The sequence below is a fragment of the Rhinolophus sinicus genome, chromosome 1, assembly GCF_057876585.1.
Source record: "Rhinolophus sinicus isolate RSI-liver-muscle chromosome 1, RSI-T2T, whole genome shotgun sequence".
Classification (NCBI taxonomy): Eukaryota; Metazoa; Chordata; class Mammalia; order Chiroptera; family Rhinolophidae; genus Rhinolophus; species Rhinolophus sinicus.
The window spans coordinates 121,733,156-121,752,365 of NC_142501.1; positions in this window are offsets into that span (position 1 = coordinate 121,733,156).

Genomic DNA, 19,210 nt, shown 5'->3' on the forward strand with positions numbered 1-19,210 from the left:
TATTAAGTGGTGGGATCAGAGTTCACACCCAAGTCCCTGATTCCAGTGTATGGACATTATACTACACAGTGTCCCCTTTTGTTCATAAAAACTAACACAGAATACTTCAGAGAGGAAGGGAAAATTTACTCAACTTTTGAACCCAATACTTCCCAAATTTGTGAAAGAGTCAATGTGAAAAACTAGAAATGCAAAGAGAGCTATGGTGACTGTCCTCCAGGCATTTTAAAAGCAGTAGGGAAAGGTTTGGGAGCACGAGCAGCAAGGACATGCTGATGGTGGGAGAAAAAGTTAGCACAACCACTTTGGAAAACAAAATGGCATCCTACCTGAACGCTGAAAATCCCCACAGACCCAGCCATTCCACTCCTATGTATATCCTCTAGACTCACTCTTGCATATTTCCACCCACATCATCATATCAAAAAACTGGATATCTTCTATCCTGGAATACTACACCCCAGGGAAAATCACAGCGGTCATGTCTAGCAACCTACAGCAGGCGGATGCATCCCAGAAGCAGAATGCTGAGTGAAATAAAGCAAGTCAGGAAGATGCACAGTTTTATTCCACTCATACAAAGATCAAGAAACTATAAAACCAAGAAATATATTGTTTATGGAATCATACACGTGAGGATTAACTATAAAAGAAAGCACGGAAAGTGTAAACATGAAATTCAGGGTGGCAGTTATTCCAGGAGGGAGATGAATGTGATCAGGGAAGCTGTTATGGTCTGAATGTTTGTGTCCCCCCAAAATTCACATGTTGAGATCCTAATCCCCAGGTGATAGCATGAGCAGGTGGGGTCTGTGGGAGGTGATCAGATCATAAGGGTGGAGCCCTCATGAGTGGGATTAGGGACCTTATAAAAGGGACTTCAGAGAGCTCCTTCACCCCTTCTGCCATGTGAGGACTCAGTCAGATGACAGCCATTTATGAACCTGGATACAGCCCTCACCAGACACCGAATCTGCCAATGCCTTGATCTTGAACTTCCCACTCTCCAAACTGTGAGAAGTAAATGTCTGTTGTTCAAGTCCCCTAGGCTGTGGTATTTTTGTGACAGCAGCCTGCATGGACTGAGACAGAGGGCTCATGCAATACTGGCAGTCTTTCTTTAACTAAATCCACAGATGATAATTTTATGATTTTTTAAACTGTGCATTTAATTTATAATCTTTTGCATGTACATTCTATAAAATAATGTATTTTAAAACACATAGAAAAGATCAAATTTACTCTATTAATTGCTGAAAGCAATTTCGTCATATATACCGGGAGTGCCAAAAAAATGTACACATTTTAAGAGGTATTATCTATGTATTACTTTTCAAAGTTGAATTGAATTATGGTAGTAATGTGTAGTATGACATTCACTAAAAAGATGGTGTTAATCAAATGAATGTTAGTGTCATTCATTGTATTACAATTTTAATACAGTTTTTCCCATTCTTAAAATATGTATATATTTTTTTGGTACCCTCTGTACAAATAGCCCCAAAATAAGGCAAAATATAATGACAGATGGAAAGCTGACATTCCCTGAGTGTTTATGTGCCATGTCTATGCTGCGGACGTTCATATAAGTAATTTCATAAAAAGAAGTACAAAGATTATACAGGGTTTCAGAGGAAAGAGAGATGACACCTGATTGGCGGTAGGATTTCCTGAAGAGGGTTGCTATTTGACTCCTGCCATAGAAGTGGGTAATGCATTTGAGTAGGTAGTAATGGGGAGACTGGGTGTCTCAGTGAGAGAAAGCAACACTTCAAAAGAGGGACACTGGGCATGTCCAAGAAACGTCAAATTTCTAGTTTGGATCCTGACTTAACTCTACGTAGCCAGAGATAACTGGCTATTAGGAACCGGTGCCCACATCTGAGATCTGTTAAGAGTCTGGATGACCCCCAATAGCCTATGAAATCCCCAAGACTGTAATGTTAATTTATTCATAACCAATTATGACAGGAAAATATTATTTGAAAATAGACTTATTTTGCTTCTCCAAATTTCTTCATTAAATCAATCTTGAACGTCAGCTTCTGCCACCTCCAAATGAGAGAAGTTCTAACTTTAAATCTATTTTTACTGGAAGACACATCAATTAACCGAAGCAGGGCAAACTCCAAGTTATTTTTATAGTCAACTGCAATCAGTTTTGTGTGTTTTCTGAAAAATATTACTAAGAACAGCTACTATCAAAAAGAATAACATTCATTCTGGAGTTACAGGACCTAGCTTCCAGTGAGTGCTACAGTCCATTAGCTCTTTCCATCTGGTCAAGAGCCAGGGCTCATTCAACTGTTAGACCTGTCTCCTTTCATTCTGCCTGTGATCCTGACACAGCAGCACATTCTCTCTGTCCCAACAGAACCCACATATGATCCATGCTTACTCTTTTAGACTTTTGGAAGGTGCTTTAAGCTAAACTTAGCATTAAACTTCTATTACATAAAGTTTCCCAGCAAGTTTTAAAGTAATCAAACAAAAAATCGTTTCAAACATACATAAAACAATGTCAATCACTTATAAAGGCTTAAAAATATGGGGAAAGAGAGGAGGGAAAAAGAAGGGGGGGAAGCTATCTGTCATAAAAGTTCATGTTTGGAAAAACTACAAACCAAAAACTCCTTCGGAAACAATGACAGCATACATAAAGTTTTATTAGGCATTTTAAAAATAACTTCTTGTAAAAGAACCAACATTATTTTATGGCATGCTTGTCAAATGTAACATTAAACGCAAAATTATCTCAGTCATCAACCTCAAGCTAAACTTTCTTAAAACTCCACAAAGATATTATATCAGAGTTGCATCTAAAGCTTTACAATTTCAAGGAAACTTAAAGACAGTCCAAACATCCTTTAAATGTTTCCTGAACTGTCAGTTGTTCTAGAATATGATTTGGCTCATTTCCGAACCAAGGATTTCCTTAACTAGGGGTGTACACCATTTGGCCCAGGACTCAGGTGTCCTGAGTTTTAGGTTTGGCTCCTACATTTACCAATTGCATGAACTTGGGCAGGTCAAAGGTTTAAACCTTGATTTTCTCTCTTGGTCTGCCTATGTACAGGGTGTTCTGGAGGATAAAATAGATGGATGTAAAAGTAACTAAATATAAAAATGTGAAATATTGTACTGTTATTATAAAGTATTGAAAAGATCATATATCGGAAAACTTCCCCTGTCACTTCCCGTCAACCATGCCAACCACTGACCACGATGGCTGACAGTCCAGGTTAAGCGCCCCCTATCTGGGCAGCCTGAGCACCTGTGCCTGCATCAACCGTCACTCTCATCACACGTGGATGTATTACAAAAGCTGTGTGCCGGACTGTCAGCCCCACAAGACTCTGCGCCCCTCCCACTCCACATCACGTGTGCTAGACAGACACTTGTGTGTGGGATGTTGAGTGGATGCTCCAGGGTGAACAAGTTAACACTAGCACAGGCAGAATTAACAAAATGCCAGAGTACTAAAAGGCAAGTCTCATTCCATCTTTCCATAGACACATTCAGAGAAACTAGGAAAATAACTTCCTAGGACCAAAAGGCAATTCAAATTCTTTCTGACTACTTCAAAGGGGGAGGCGGAAATGTCCTCTTGGTACGTGTAAACCTAAGAGTGTGTGGGATACATAGCCTCGATAACCTATTTTCTATCAAATGATGTGTAGCCAATACTCTCAAATTAATTTAAATTATGCTTTACTAAGCATAATTCTCTGTGCTAAGAGTAAACACCTATTCACACCAAGTTATTTTACTGAATCTGAAGTTAGTTGCTGCTTTGATGAAAACTCCGTTGTCTCTACTATTTTTGGTCTTCTAACATTAAGAAAATTAAAGAAAACTTAAGTTGAATTGAGAAAGAAAGTATGACTATCTTATTGGAAATTGTATATTTTAGAATAAAAATGAGTCAAAAGAGCCATCACACTAAGGTGATAACACCAACCTACAGCTACAATTTATAATCAACAAAATAAAATCATACAATGGTCAGACAATCCAAAATGGGAATTGTACTTTGGAAGGATTTTGATGGAAATACTAGGTCATATTTTATGCAAACTCAATATACAAAAATTTGATATAATAGAATTTGGGGATTAGGACATTAATTTGTTATACAGTGTTTGAGTCCCATCAAATGCAAATATGTCAAGTCCCCATGACACGCTCTTCACTCTGCTGGGATCTGATGCAGGGTCATCTAAAAATAGCAGCTGGAGATACAGCCAGATCTCCCAGGCAATGCTGAAGAGGTGCCCCTAAATGGCAGCAATTGTAGTTTAAAGAGACAGTACAGCTTATTAAGCCCCTCAGAGTAAAGCACAGATGGAGAGCTGTCATTCCCCAGAGCAAACCGCCTGTGTGCGAACGCTGTGGTCATATTCCATCTGAACACATTCCTCGTGCACATTAGGCAATAATCATCATTCTAAACAAGAGAGGGATTTCATATTCAGCTATTGGGATAAAATGCATCCCAAGATTCAGAATTTTAGAGGGTCCTGGAGATCACCTGGAACAGTGGCTCTCAAACTTGGGTGTGCGTCAGAACCGCCTGAGGGCTTGCGGAGAGTTTCAACATGGCTACTATATTCCATAACTTCTTGCTTACCCAAAGAAGTCACTCTGAAGTTGTCCCCTTTTTCCTAAAATATTACAAAACATATTATCTCCCCTTTACTGGTTCATTCGCATTGGTATATAAACATACTTCTATTTTTCCCATTGTTTAAAAAGTAAAACACTCCTTGAATGCTGGTGTCTCCACTGCCATCACCCCATTCTTCTCTTGCCCAAATACAGAATTCCTCAAAAATACTGACTACACTTGCTCTCTCTAACTCCGGTTTCCAATCTCTCTTGAACTTCCATCCAATTTACATCGTCACCATTAAACTGGAACCACTCATTACAAGGACACCAGTACACCCCACGCTGCTCAATCCAATGGACAGTCCTCCACCCTCATGATGTGTGCTCTGTCAGCAGCATCTGACTCAGTCTATCTGTCCTTCCTGCTGGAAGCATATTCTTCACTTGGCTTCCAGAACACCATGCTCTCAGCTCTCTTCCTACCTCACTGGCTGTGTGAGTTGGTATCATTCAAAAAAAATATCCTGAAGTCTCCAGTACCTGAGAATGTGACCTTATTTGGAAATAGGGTCTTTTCAGATTTAACCTGGCTAAGATGAGGTCAATAGAGTGGGCCTTAATCCAATATGACTGGTATCCCTATGAAAGGGGAAATTTGGACACAGACAGGCATGGAGGGAAGACAATATAAAAATATACAGGGAAAAGACAGCCAACGTGATGAGAAACATCTACAAGTCAATGAATGCCATGGATTGCCAGCAAATGCCAGAAACTGGAAGAGACCTAGAACCATCAGCAGGAGCATGGCCCTGCTGACATTTTGATTTTAGACCTCTAACCTCCAGAGCAGTGAGACAATAAATGTATGTTGTTTTAAGTCACCCAGGTTTTGGTACCTCATTACAGCAGCTGAAGGAAGAATACAGTGACTAATCCTCTTTAGCATCTATAGGTGGTTTCCAGTCTTGCTGACCTTGGCATGACTCAGGGCTCAATCAGTGTCCCTCTTTGCTTGTCTATATATGCCCGCACTTGTTGATCTCAACTGGTTACAAGGCATTAAATATCCACACTATGTTCATGACTCCAGCCCATACTTGTCCCCTGATCTCCAGACTCGTGTACACACCTGACTTCTTGACATATCTTCTTCAATGTCTAACAGACTTCTCAAACCTAACAAGTTCCACTCCAAACTTCTCATTCTACCCAGAAAACCCATGCCTCCTTCAGTCTCTCCCATTAGTAAAATACTATTTACTGACCAATTGTTCAGGGGGGGAAAAAAGTGATACTTCACTCCTTGCTTTCTCTATATCCCACATCCTAAAGGTTAATCCTGGTGACCACCTCCAAAAATGTATTCAGACATGGCCTCTGCCATTCCCTTACACTATTACTACCATGATGCATACCCCATCATTTCTCACCTGGATTACTGGAATAGACTCCTGATGGGTCTTCCTGTATCCACCCCTGCTTCCTACATCCTGTTCTCAACATAGCAACCAGACAGAACTTTCAAAACATAAATCAGGTTCTGGTCAAGATGGCAAAGTAGGTAAACTCTGTGCTCACTCCTCCTCCAACCACATCAAAATTACAACTAAACTGTAGAACAACCCTCATTCAGAATCACCTGAAGTCTAGCTGAACAGAAGTCCTATAACTAAGGACATGCAGAAGAAGCCACGTCAAGACTGGTAGGAGGGATGGAGACGCTGAACATGCTAGTCCCACACCAACATGTGGCAGTTAAAAATCAGAAGGAATAGCCTGGTTATGGAAGACTCTACAGAGGGGCAAGAGGTCCCAGCCCCACACCAGGCTCCCCAGCCCAGGGTTCCAGGTCAAGAAGAGAAGTCCCCACAACTTCTGGCTGTGAAAACCAACGGAGATTGTATCTGAGTGAAACGGAGGGCTGCTAGAGTCCCAGGCATTGTTCTTAAAGGACCTGCGCATGGACTTACTCACTGACAGACTCACTCGCTCTGAGCTCCAACACTGGGGCAGCAGCTCAAAAGGGGTCAAGGACATACTGGGAGGAACTGAACTGTCTAGCTTCACAGCAAGGGCGGGAGAAGCAGCTTTCTCCCAGACAGAAGTGCTGGCAGAAGTCATAGTTCCTATATTGAACCCTCCCCACTCCCAGCATGCAGACGCAGGTGAGCACCATATCTGAGTCTCCATCAACCTGACTAACACCGTTTGTCCATCCTGACCTGGTGATTCTCTGAGACCCTGCCCCACCCAACTTGTAGACCCACCCAAACCACTTCCAGTGGTTTTTTTCCATGCAACCTGTCTTAGCTCATGCTGCAGAGTTCCCTAAACTCTCTCAAAGGTTCACAAACCCCAAACAACAGTATCTGGCCTCAGTGTGCCCTATACCTCTGGCAAAGCAGCCCCAGGCCTGATACTAGCAGTAGCTGGCATCAGTTTGCAACTTAGCCTCTCCCAGGCACCTCCAAGCCCAGCATAAGAGGCATCCATCTGTAAATCACTTTGTAGCTCATACCAAGTAAACTTGGGCAGGGCACAGGCAACAACTGAACTTGCCCTGCACCAGAGCCCCTCCCAAGAGGCCCCAGAAACAACACACCCAGTAGCCAACATCAGACCACACCAGAAAACTGCCCAACCACCTCCACAAATGACACACCCAAAGGGCAGACTGGGCAGACACCAGAGCCCCAGTAAAGCAAATGCTGCTCTGTAGGGTCAGTCCCTGCACAACAGCTCCTCCACTGTAGTCACAGACTACAATCAGCCTGAGGATCAATCCCTCCCTCTCACTGATGTGCCAACAGTAATCAAGGCTCAACTATAACAGGAGGGCACACACAACCCAAACAAGGGACACACCTGGAGCACCCATGTCAGGTAACCAGAGAGACTGCACCACGGGGCCCCACAGCATAAGGCCACTCTACTAAAACCAGGAGACACAGCAGCTCTACATAGTACATAGAAACAAACACAGGGAGGCAGCCAAAATAGGGAGACAAAGAAACATGTCCCAAATAAAAGATGAGAACAAAGCTCCAGAAAAAGAACAAAATGGTAGAAAAGCAATCTATCAGATGCAGATTTCAAAACACTGCTTATAAAAATGCTTAGTGAGCTTAGTGAGAACTTGAACAAAAAGATAGGTAACATAAAAATAGGGATGGAAAACATAAAAAAGAACCAATCAGAAATGAAGAATTCATTAGAGGGAATCAACAGTAGATTAAATGAAGCAGAGGATCAAATCAGTGACTTGGAATGTAAGGTAGCAAAAAACATCCAATCAGAACAGCAAAAAGAAAAAAGAATCAAAAAAATGAGGACAGTTTAAGGGACCTGTGGGGCAACATGAAATACACCACACCGACATTTGCATCACACAGGTACCAGAAGGAGAAGAGAGAGAACAAGGAATAGAAAACCTATTTGAAGAAATAATGGCAGATAACTTCTGTAAGCTGGCAAAGAGAATAGACAAGGAAGCACAGAGAGTTCCAAAGAAGAACCCAAAGAAGCCAACACCAAGACCCATCATAATTAAGTGTTAAAGACAAAGAGAGAATCTTAAAAGCATCAACAGAAAAGCAGTCAGTGACCTACAAGGGAGCTCCCATAAGACTGTCAGCTGGTTTCTCAACAGAAATTTTGCAGGCAAGAAGGGATTGAAAGTGATGAAAAGCGAGGATCTATAACCAAGATTACCCTACCCACCAAAGCTATCATTGAGAATCGAAGGACATTCCCAGACAAGAAAAAGCTAAAGGAGTTTATCACCACCAAACTAGTATTACAAGAAATGTTAAAGGGAGTTCTTTAAGAAGAAGAAAAGAGAGATCAAAAATATAAATAATAAAATGGCAACAACTACATGTCTACCAACAATTACTTTAAGTATTATAATATAAATGGATTAAATGCTCCAATCAAAAGATAGAGTGGATGAACAGATCAGAAAACAAGACCCTTACATATACTGCCTATAAGAGACTCACTTCAGATCAAAAGACCCACAGACTGAAAGTAAACGACTGGAAAAAGATATTTCACAAAAATGGAAACAAACAAAAAAAGCTGCGATGGCAATACTTACACCAGACAAAATAGACTTTATAACAAAGGCATAACAAGAGACAAAGAAGGACCCAGTAACTCCATTTCTGGGTATCTATCCAAAGAAACCCAAAACACTAATTCAAAGTGACATGTGCATCCATATGTTCATTGCAACATTATTTACAATAATCAAGATATGGAAGCAACCTAAGTATCCAACAATAGATGAATGGATTAAGAAATGGAACATATATACAATGGAATATTACTCAGCCATAAGAAAGAATGATATCTTGCCATCTGCAACAACATGGATGAACCTAGAGGGTATTACGCTAAGTGAAATAAGTCAGACAGAGAAAGACAAATACCATGTGATTTCACTTATATGTGGAATCTAAAAAACCAAGTAAATGAACAAACAAGACAGAAACAAACTCATAGATACAGAGAACATTTTGACGGTTGCCAGATGGGAGGGGGAGTTGGGGGACAGGGTGAAAAAAGGGAAGGGATTAAGAAGTACACATTGGTAGTTACAAAATAGTCATGGGGATGTAAAGTACATCACAGGGAATGTCTAGGTATGGTGTCAGGTGGGTACTAGACTTATGGGGTGATCACTTCTTAAGTTATATAAATGTCTAATCAAGGTGTTGTATACCTGAAACTAATATAACAGTGTATGATAACTCTAATGGAAAAATTATTAAATGCATAAAAACACGTAAATCAGAAACCATCACTCAGTAAAAACAAAAAAATCTTTAAATCACCTAAAAGACCCTATGAGATTCCTGCTTCCCCCAGCCCCAGCTCTCTGAATTCATCTCCTCCTCCCTTGCCCTGTACTCCCCACTGTTCTTTTTTTTTCCATCAGACCAAGGTGCTTTACCTCCTACTCCTACACTCGCTCTTCCCCCAAACATCTGCACAGTTCACTCCCTCACTTCCATCAGGTCTCTGCTCAAACATCATCTCATTAAGGATCATCCCTGACATCCTGTACAAAATAGTAACTCACCTCTCAACCCAGTGTTCTCATCCCTGCCTTACTGTTTCCATAGCACCCATCATCACGTGACAGATGAGCTGTTTACCTTTAATTTAAAATCTCTCTCTTCACTAGAATGAAGTTCTATGAGAGCAAGGAAACTGCTCTATCCCCAGCTCCTCAACTGGGCCCCACCCATTGTAGGCACAGCATACACAAGTTATGAGTGAATAAATAAACTAACAAACAGGTAGAAATTCCCACCCTTTAAGTGAAATTTGTGTTTTCATAGAAACAGCATTTTCACAAGTTCATCTACCTAAACTTCTCCAAAGTTGGGACAAGCACAGCTTCCTCTGAGCCTTGAATACTTTGTGGACATTTGAAAAAAAAATAAAATTCAGAAATTCTGTGAAGAAGTAAAACTCCTCAGATTAAAAAAAAAAAAAATGCTAATATCATACTTCCTTTTAATAATGTTATTGCCTCAAAAGATGGGGGTACTCCTCAGCTGGCAGTCACCAGAGATGGAGCCACCTAAATAAAGTGACTTTTTGACATCAGTTTCACCCCTGCAAGGGTTGTACCTAGGTCAGCTCTGTTCCTACAGCAGCAACTGCTCTAGAGACAATAAGCAGTAATTGTCACGTAACACAACATGTTAACATAAGCCATAGATGCAATCACATGGCCACAGAAACCAGGTGTCTGCTTCTGCAGGAGGAAATGACCATCCCAAAATTTATTTTCCTACTTCCCACCACCCAAAATGAAAGCCTGATGAAAAGATGTAAGACGTTAAGACGAGAATATCGAAGCAGTCAGGGGTGGAGAGTCTGGTGGCATTCTGTATGGACACAGCAGTCGCATAGTTTGTGAGGTTTAATTTTACCAGACTGACTTCAATTTGATGTACCAAGTTTTATCTGTTAGGATTTCAGCAGATCGATAGAGCTAAATTCTTAGCCAGAGTTAAGAACACTTCCTAACACCATGTGTCAGGGTAAGAGACAGCAGAAGTTGGGGGGAGGGGGAGAGGAAGAGGCATGAAGGAGGAAGAGAAGAGATTACTAAAAGGAATCTGTTAAAAATAAATTAATTAATATTTAAATAAATAAAAGGAATCTATTATATATGCCCAGGAGTGGTTACAATTTTTGTTCCTTTGTTTCCGTATCTGAAGGATTGAGATATGCACCTCATATGGCCAACCCCTAAGTACCCCATCAGTCTATTATTACCACAACACAACACATTAGGACTCGAAGTGGAGTCTCTCAAGGTAACAGTGCTGTGACATCAATGTTTTAAAATGTTTTGAGCATTTCAGAAAAGTGTGCACATAACAGGAACAGAGAAGGAGAAGGAAAGCCAAGTTGTGGTCAAGGAGATGAATCTAGAAGAGTGATTTTTCCTAAAAGGGAGACCAGAAGGTGGCAGTTAAATATGCAAAAGATAAAAGCCAAAGGAAAAAATGTTGCACTCTTAAGAAGCCACAGCTATACTAGGGCCAGAGTGACATCAGCTTGGGGACACCTGAGACATTACTATAGTGTCCAACTGGTCCAAGGAGTGAAAAACACAGCAAAACCTCTGGCTTTTAATGGGACTCTCAACCACAAACACAGTTATGGTCTTGCTCCCTCGTGTCCTTCAGCCTTATTTCTGACCTTCTCAGATCCCGACCCACGCACATTCACAGCAGTGCTCACAGATTATTCCACACACACCACTGAGGACATGGGCTGTGTCTTCTGTTCTATGGTATTTAAGTGCTCTGAATTTGCAATTAATATTAAATCAGTAATAGTCATTAGATACTAATATTTTAAAAGAACATTAGAAGAACATGTTTAATTACATTTAACAATAAGGGGTAACATGGAGCTGAAATGCCTCTTTAGTGAAATCCACGGAAATATGACTGATACCATCAAAGTCTTCTATTCAAAACTAGAAAATCAGAGGTGGTTATATTTTCCTTCTGATTCTCACTGCCAAGCAGAAATTCTTTTACATATCTCTAAAGTTAGAGTTTGATTTTTTTTTTTCCACTTGGGGTTTTTGTTTTCTTTTGTTTTGCTTTGTTTGTTGTTTAAAAGTCACATCAATGATGGAGGCTTAAAAAAGAAAAGCACTACATAATTAAATATATAGCAAAGGTCAAAAAACAATCTGAATTCAAATGAATTTTGTAAAAATATATATACTTCCTTTCTGATTTCTACAGATTTGTTCACTCCTTTAAAACATTTATGCTATTTTGGGGATTTTACTGCAAAGCCAAGATAAGCACTGATTTTAATCTGGTAAAGGGTGTTTCCTTCTCAGAAAAACAATCCAGGTCAACTGCCACAACAACTGTAAACACAATGGCCAAGGATGTAGAAAGGGAAAATTCATGATTTCACATTCAGTATATAGAGCTCTAACTCAACCTTAAGAAAATATTAACAATACACACAATTCCCTTTAAAAGTGTGGTTTTACTAACCGTTTAAGGCAACTGAAAGTTTTTATTAACCCTAATTAAATGCATTCTGCTTCTTTATTAAGTGTTATTGATGTTTTAAAAGTAATGGTTTTAAGAGCTGTATTTCTAATTACTATTTCTAAAAATGTTGCAAACCATGTTTTTACCATATCAGAATTAACCAATTACCTGTAAATGCCCATAATTGGAAATGCAATATAAATTCTGTTCTAACAAAACAACCCATTCTGTTGTAAAGATAGGATAATTAGCAGAGATACTATTAAACTGGGTGCTATGGTGATAGGTGCCATAGAGATGTAAAGACAGATTTTAAAAAAAAAGCAGACTGAAAAAAGAAATTAAGTGCTTTGTGCAAGCAGGAAAAAAAATATCTAAGAATGAGATAGGACAAAAAAGGGAAGAACGATGGGACTGGTGGGGGTTGGGAGGTGGAACTTTTTAACTGGTATTAGGAACATGTGTTGAAATAAATATTTAGTACAGGTAGTATTCCCTATATAGCTGAGTCTGCCCAGTAATGAGTCACTTTCACTTTTTACTGAATTGAAAGGTTTTTTTCTCTTGATGGCACTGGATAAAGATCCTTCATAAACATGAAAGTAGATTTAAGGAACAGGGAGAAATACCCTTTAAGAAAAGAGAAAAACCTGACCCATAGGATAAGCTTCAGTTAAGAGGAATAAGAACTCTTACAGGTTTGTTTAATATTTAAATCATGAAATTGACCACAATTTTCTCTTTAACACACTCTGTTTAACACATAAATAAATAAAAGTTGGTTTTGTTTTCTTCAAATTTGACAATAACTTGGGAGGATTTGAGATGCTCTTTTTTAATGTTGGGGGGGCAAAAAATTAGGCACACAGCCTCAACTTCATAAAAAAAAAAAAAAAGAAAAGAAAAACAGGGATTATATGATTGTTTTTCCACACACAGTGCCTAAAATGAATTAAGTACTTAGCAGATTCTCAGAAAATACTTGTTTAAGAAGAAAGAAAGATGGGAAGGAAGGAAGGAAGTTGTCTACTTCTGAATCATAAGTAGAACAGTTCTAAAATATGTTAATGTCTTAACTCATATTTCTTATTACAAAAGCTGCCCCATCCACAACTAGTGTCTTCACTCAAATCAATGGCATTTATTGAGCACCTACTATGTATGAGGATTGCCCCTTTTGTGTCTGTCAGTCACTATTAATCTTTAAGCTGCAACTGAAAAAGCCCAGGGGCAGTAAGCAGATGGGACTAGTAATAGTGTATCACTGGACCCAGCAACACTTTCACTCCATCTGGCACATTATTCCTGGAATAGTCACTGGAAAAGAAATTGTGCTAGGTAAGAACATGGAGCTGCACACCTTTCTTCTAGCCAGTTATATGTTAGGTCTCCATCTATCCTTCCGCACCTTCACCCTCAATTCCTCCTCCTCTTAGACTAATAGTTCTACCAACTCAGGATCCATCAATCTTTCTACATCAGCATTAAGCTGTACGGAAAATGGAAGAGAGAGTGAAGTCAATCTTCCTAGGACTTGATTCACATCCCTTCATTCTCATAGGCGTGGATACCTCATTTGCAGTCCCCTCAGTTTCTCCATCATATCTCGTAAGAAGTATACGCTTCTTAAAGATGCCACATTTCCTTTTCCACATACTTTTAGAGACCAGACATATTATACAAGGTTGGACAATTAAGTTCACGAACTCATCCTAGAAAAAGTGCTACATACCTCATTGCTGAATATCACTATGGTCACCTTCAAAGTACTCCCCTTGGGAAGCTATGCACCGATGCCAGTGCCTAGTCCACCCTCCAAAGCAATTCTGGAACTCTTTTCCTGGAACGCCGAGTTGTCAGCGTATTACCCTTGAAGTCCTGAATGTCATCAAAGTGTCTTCCTTTCAATATTTACTTTATCTTTAGATAAAGAAAGAAGTCATTGGGGGCCAGATCAGGTATGTAGGGAGGGTGTTCCAATGCAGTTCCTTGTTTACTGGCTAAAAACTCCCTCACAGACAGTGCTGTGTGAGCTGGTGCATTGCCAGGATGCAGGAGCCATGAATTGTTGGCGAAAAGTTCAGGTTGTCTAACTTTTTCACACAGCCTTTTCAGCACTTCCAAATAGTAAACTTGGTTAGCTGTCTGTCCAGTTGGTACAAATTCATAATGAATAATCCCTCTGATATCAAAAAAGGTCAGCAACATCGTTGCAACAAGTTCACGAACTTAATTGTCAGACTGTGTATGCTGAAGTCGCTGAAAAAAAATGCTAATGTTAGTGAACTTTTCGTGAAAACAGTAATAATCATCTACATAGATTAATAAATTTGCTATTATTTTTCATAAAGATAATAACAATTCATTGTAGATAAGTTTTGTTCATACTGATTTTTACAAACTAAAAGTTAAAAATCACAACAAAATTTAGTGATTGAAAGAGATCCAATTTAAAATAGAAAAACCAGGAAATGGTTTACCTTCTCTAAGACAAATAATACCTAAGGTATTTAGCTGAAGGAAAATGACACTGATCCAGCAATGTAAGCGGTAATGCCAGCAGAGAATTATTAATAAAGGAATTTTATTTTAAGCCTCTGAATTTTGTTTTAAAAGCCAAGATTTTAATATTCTTTGCTTGGACTTACCATGCTAAAAACACAGGGGCACAAGAAAGAAAAAAGAGATGTCCTTTCTTAAGAGTTCATTTACTAGGTCAAGTGTGCATTCGAATCTTAATTCTGATCTACAGAATCATTGTTCTCTTACAATTTAACTGAATAGTTATATTCATGGATTATTTAAGGACACTTCAGAATTATTTTCATCACGCCCCATTTGCTCCACCTTACAGAATACTTGGCACACACACATACAAAAGTTTAAAAGCCTATGTTTTCTGAAATAATTTAATTTTATTTGTAAAATTTACTTGTAAAATAATTTAATTTTACTTGTAAAATTAAATACATAAATGTTTGAGAGTGCTATTTTAAAAGTTCACATTCACAATAAACTCTTTATATTGAGCCCAAAACTGTAATTCATAAAGAAACATGATAAACTTCTAAAAATGAAGTACATGTCCAACAACTGTCATGAAATTGGAGAGACAGAGCTCTGCCTGATGATAAGCACCCATAAACTTTATTTATATTATTAAAAGGTGCAGGAGGAGGAAGGGGGGGAAAGAACACAGAGAGAAATAGGTGCATGTAGCCAAGACACAAAATGGAATTGAGAAGAGCTGAGAGACTGTTGCTTGAAAAGATTACATTTGCTCCCTATAACTCCCAAGGGCAGAAAAGGGACCATTAGCACAGTCAAGGGAGGAGGAATTCAAGTAGAGGCTGAAAGACTACCTAGCAGGGACACCAAGTTGTGAATTTCTCCACTAGGCAGGAAACCGGACTAGGAGGCGAGCTCCGGGAGTCTCCATTTGCATGGGTATAGTCAAATGTGTTGAACCCTTTTAAAAAGTAAAAAATGTGTAGGTCAACACCTTCAAATAAATGCACTGTAATCTACATGTCAGGGATACCTGTGTTTGGGTTGCTCAGTATCCATAGTCCTCCTCTTGGTAGCATCCCTTTGGAATGTACCCAGTCCCTTTGGTCTGAGTGGGGCTGGTCTAACACCTACCCCCTCAGTTTCTATCATCTTCCTGGTCGCAGAGGTGAGCACGTGACTACAATCAGCTGCAGTCAGATAATTTGGGAGCTTTCATTCAAACTATCGGGGAAGAAAAATTGTTTCTCTTGAGCTGGCTAGGGTGTAAGCCTGAAGCTGCTAAAAAGCCATCTTGCCACCACAAGGAAAGAGGCCACCCAGGAAAGAGTTGAGAGAGGGAGAAGAGCTGATGACAATCCCTGGGCCCGTGAACACCTGGGCTTTTCATCCATCAGCTATGCAAACAGGACACCCTCTCTTCTGCTTTAGGCTGGTTTGCATTGAGTTTCTGTCACTTGTAACCAAAAAGTCCTGACTAATGTCAAAGAGGGAAATAATGAGAAAGGGAGTTTGAATGTCTAAATACTGGCTGGTGAGCTAATTCACTGGAATTTTCAAACTTTAAGACATGAAATATTTAGGGTATCAGAAGCTACATAATCAGAAGCCCCTCGGCATCCTTGGAACTTTCTCATCTGCTTCATCATGACAATTTTTTAATTTGCCCTGAACCCACTGTCCTCCCAACTTTCTGCCTTGGTTTCCCTTAATCCCTCAAGAGGTTACCCTCTTGGTTTCTCTTAATCCACCAAGAACGAAATGACATGGGCCACTGCCCAGAGTCATAAGCAGTTCTGTTCATGCAAAGCAGCACTCTTCCTGGTGACATGGCACTCACATGCATCAGGAAATCCTTCCTCTTTAAGTGGACAGACTGTTTCAAGAAAGAGGATTCCAGAAATGGCTTGCCGAGAAGTCCAGATTTGCTGTTATGAGACCAGACCACTTCCGAGGCCAAAAGAACCAAGCTTTTTGCTCCCTAAATCAGGGTTTTCTCAATGAGCCTTTGGCCCATTAACCAGGGCAGCCTGAATCTCGTCACCCCACACTTAAGTCTTCTGCATATTTGAGCATTTTTTTTAATCTTTATTTACATTTTCTTAACAAACTAAGAAGTGGTTCATTTTACAAATTTTAATATAACCTGGCATGGGGCCACTGTGAGGATAGAACTCTCACTGGTAATTGTTTCCAAGCTTCTACAGAACAAAAAAGGTAAAAGACATAGAAATGTACATACTTGTATTCCTATCTGGTCATTACCTAACTGTATTTAATAATATTACTCATAACATCATTTATTACAAAAGATGAAAACAACTTTTCCAAGAGAATAAATCTTCTGCAGTTTTCCCCTGACATAGCGCAAGTCATGTAAATATCCCCTACCATGTACTTATAAGCAGCTTAGCCCAAATGCAGACACTCATAATAGAAATGAAGCAGCGGATTTGTGTGCACAGTGCCACCTCCACACAAAGCCTCACGCTTTGGGACAGGAAGGGAAGAATAATACTGTATCCACTGGTAGCTGCAGGGGGACTTTTCGGGAGGCCAAACGGCATTACTGCAGTTGGAATTTGGCCAGGACACTGGGGCTAAATACCCAGACTCTTATGAAAAGTGCCCTGGGATTGTTAATACCCTCGAGTCGTCAGGACCTCAGTTTTGTATCTTCTATGAAAAGGAAAGCTGATTAGATCATTTAAGTAAATCTCTCGGTGGGCTTCTCTAGCTTCTGATTATCTAGATATGCTTTAATCACCATCAGATTGCCCTGGTTAAAATTAATGACAGATTAATGTGAGACACTCCAAGGTATCAAAGCACCAAAATATATACCTCGATAATATATCACATATATATTTTTCCATTCGTTCCCCAGGGGATTAATTTAGAGCCCCAGCAATTCCTACTTGGACTAAATCATGCTGTTTTAAAGAGTACATAATATCCCAATTATCCTGTTGCCCTTATCTTTATGAGTCTCCAAAGGAGGGATAACCTAAGTAGGGTGATTAGGTTTAATGCCACATCCCTGGAACCAAGGTCCCTTTTCAACAGCCACTCTTTTTTTTTTAAACAATTACTCTGAACATTAAATCGCTTACATTATTTACTGAAACACCCATAACAAGACTTCAAACAAAATTATTCGTCTCCTTTGCCACACAGAAATCTACACTCTATTCAGATTTCTTCAGGGAATAAAGAAATGGAGAATCTTCACTTTAGGTGGTCATAAAATTCATAAATATTTTACACTGACATACATGTCTAAGAAAGGAGACATTCCTTGTATTACGTGAACAAACGCTCTTTAATAAACAGGGTTGGGGAAGGTCACGGGAAAATATTCACAGGTGAGTTCTTCCTCCCCCATTTCATCTCTAGCACCTAAAACCCCAAAAATGAAATGAATTCATTCATTTATTCCCTAAATTTTTATTTTACAAACTCAGTCCTTTGTCCTCCTTCAGTAAGCTCTTTTTCTCCTTCCCATGCCACACACAGGATTTTTTTAAATTTTTTCTTTGGACCACAAGGCAGCTCTGCTGCCTCTTGATTTCCTCGTCTGTGAAATGGGACAGCTGGAAGAGATCAGTGGTTCTGAACCCAGACTGCACATTAAAATCACCTAGGATACTTTTAAAAATATTAATCCCTTACCCCAGGCCCCAGAAATTCTGCCTCAGTTGCTTTGGGAAAGGACTCTGGCAGCTAGCCCTTTTCAATGTTCTCCGGGTGACTCTAATGTGCGACCAGGGCTCAGAATGACAGCACTGGGTGTAGCCAGGATTCTCCCAGTCCCAAAGCTCTGTGTCCATCTTTCACTTAACAACCATTTTAGTTAACACGCTCAGCATTCCGGATGTATTGCTTTCTAGGGCTGCCATAACCAATTACCACAAACTCGGTGGCTTAAAACAGACAGAAATTTGTTATCCCACAGTTCTACAGGCCAGAAATCTGAAATCAAGATTTTGTCCGGGTTGGTTCTTTCAGGAGGTTCTGAGGAAGAATCAGGTTCGTGCCTCTCTCTCTTGGCTCCTGGTGGCTGCGGGCAATCCCCAGGGCTCCCTGCTGTGGCTGCATCACTCCAGCCTCGCCTCCGTCCTCACAGGGCCTGCCCGTCTGTGTCTCTGTGCATCTCTTCTTTTTCTGTCTCTTGTAAGGACACTTATCATTGGATTTAGGGCCACCCTAATCCAGGTACTTAATTACCTCTGAAAAGACCATTATTCCAAAGAGAGTCACATTCTGGGGGCCACTATCCAATCTAATACACTGGAGGGGCCAGTTTTATCAGAAGCCAAAAACAAAACCCTCTAGAACAGGTGCGAGGACAACTGAGAGACACACTGCACAGAGGCAACACAAGCCACAGGGCTTTTGGCTGCCAGAGAAGGGAGGACAAGGGACGGAAAGGGGGAGCACACAACGGCCACGCCAAGGTGGCTCCAGGCCAGCTCCGACAGGCAGCTCAGGACTCGGCTGTCAGGTCAGCTCTACTCTAGTTACAGACGAAACCGGTC